This window comes from Drosophila pseudoobscura, chromosome 4, assembly GCF_009870125.1.
Source record: "Drosophila pseudoobscura strain MV-25-SWS-2005 chromosome 4, UCI_Dpse_MV25, whole genome shotgun sequence".
Classification (NCBI taxonomy): domain Eukaryota; kingdom Metazoa; phylum Arthropoda; class Insecta; order Diptera; family Drosophilidae; genus Drosophila; species Drosophila pseudoobscura.
In genome coordinates, this window is record NC_046681.1 from 23,830,001 (window position 1) to 23,832,203 (window position 2,203).

A 2,203-nucleotide genomic window follows, 5' to 3' on the forward strand; every position below is an offset into this window, starting at 1 on the left:
AAGTCTCTGTTCTCAAAAGTCTCTGTTCTCAAAAGTCTCTCTTCTCGAAAGTCTCTCTTCTCGAAGTCTCTCTTCGCGAAGGTCTCTCTTCTCGAAAGTCTCTCTTCTCAAAAGTCTCTCTTCTCGAAAGTCTCTCATCTCGAAAGTCTCTCTTCTCGAAAGTCTCTCTTTAAAATACTCTGTTCTCGAAAGTCTCCCAAAAACGTGTTCTTAAGAAATTTATTTCCATACAAAATATATTTTGCTGTTATCGCCATTTTCGATGTGAAACGTATAAAACTATTTTTATTGTTATTAAAAAAATTTATATTGAATTTTTTGTGCCTTTTTGTTTTGTACTTATTAACAGAACCCAAAGATAAATATAAAATAAATCAAGAAAAAAAGTGTTGAAAAAAAATGTACTAAGGTAAATCATATAAATAATACATAAAAATATAAAAAAAACATAAAACATTACATAAATAAAAAAAAAATTTACGTTTTTAAAAAATTTATATAAGAAAAACATTTTAAAAAAATTTAAATAATTAAACAATTTAAAATAAAATTAAAATAATTAAACAATTTAAAAAAATTTAAATAATTAAAAGACTATTACAAACAAATATTTAACAACATATTACAAAAAAAAAATACTACAAAAAAATATTTAAAGAAAATACTACAACAAAAAAAAATATTTTAAAGAATACAACAAAAAATATTTTAAAGAATACAACAAAAAATATTTTAAAAAAATGACACAAACAAATATTAAAAAAAAACTAAATTTATTTAAAAAAAAAAATATTAAAAAAAAACAAAATATACAGTGGTGCTCATACACTTAAGCCACAAGAACTACACCAAGAATTTAAGCGAATATCAAGAAAAGTTTTTATTTTACAGCTCCCATTTTGTGTCTCAAATTAGTTCTATATGTCAGTGTTTTAATACAACAACAACCAAGTTATGAAAATATATAGTCAGCGAAATAATTAAAAAATCTGAAATCATCTCCAAAATATCCTGCTCATATACTTAGGCCACCTCAAAAAAAATGGTTAAAAAAGTTAAAATTTGTCCAGTATTCCTAGTATTTTTAATAAAACTATTTTAATATTTTGTAGGATGACCTTTCTGCTTAAGAAAAGTGAAGCAACGCCTTGGTATTGAATCTACAGGACGTGCCCACTGTTGAGGGGTGATTTTCCTTCATTCTTCCTGTAAAATTCGGCACAAATCCTTTTAATTGCTGTTTTTTTTTGGGCAATGACTTGGTTTAGAATTCCCCACAAGTTCTCTATAGGGTTCTGGTCGGAACTCTCCGGAGACCATTACAAAACATTGATTCCCTCTTGGTTAAGCCACCACTTGACTATCCTGCAGCAATGTATCGGGTCGTTGTCCTGTTATAATATCCAGGCAAGTGGCAAATTATCGGCATATTCTCCGGATAAATTATTACTCAGAATGTCTCTCTACATTTCGGCGTTCATAATACCTTGAATCTTCACCAGGAGATCTAAACAAGATGCGGTGAAACAGCCCCAGACCATGATCGAAGCGCCACAATGTTTAACGGTCTTCTTTGTGTATTCTGGAGGTAATTAGGTCCTTGGTGGGTATGCACTGTGGCGAATTGAAGGCGCTTTTTAACATTCATGATGGACAGCATCGTGTTTAGATTCAAGGTAATATGAACGCCGAAATGTAGAGGGACATTCTGAGTAATAATTTATCCGGAGAATATGCCGATAATTTGCCACTTGCCTGGATATTATAACAGGACAACGACCCGATACATTGCTGCAGGATAGGACACCACCAAAAAAAAAACTAAATATATTTAAAAAAACTAAATGTATTAAATAAAAAAATATTTTACCAAAAAAAACTAAATATATTTAAAAAAAAAATATTTAAAAAAAAAATATTTAAAAAAAAAATAAAAAAAAAATATTTAAAAAAAAATAAAAAAAAATATTTAAAAAAAAATAAAAAAAAATATTTAAAAAAAAAAAATAAAAAAAATATTTAAAAAAAATATTTAAAAAAAAATAAAAAAAAAATAAAAAAAAAATTTAAAAAAAAATAAAAAAAAAATATTTAAAAAAAAATATTTAAAAAAAATATTTAAAAAAAAAAATAAAAAAAAATAAAAAAAAATAAAAAAAAATAAAAAAAAATAAAAAAAAATATTTAAAAAATATTTAAAAAA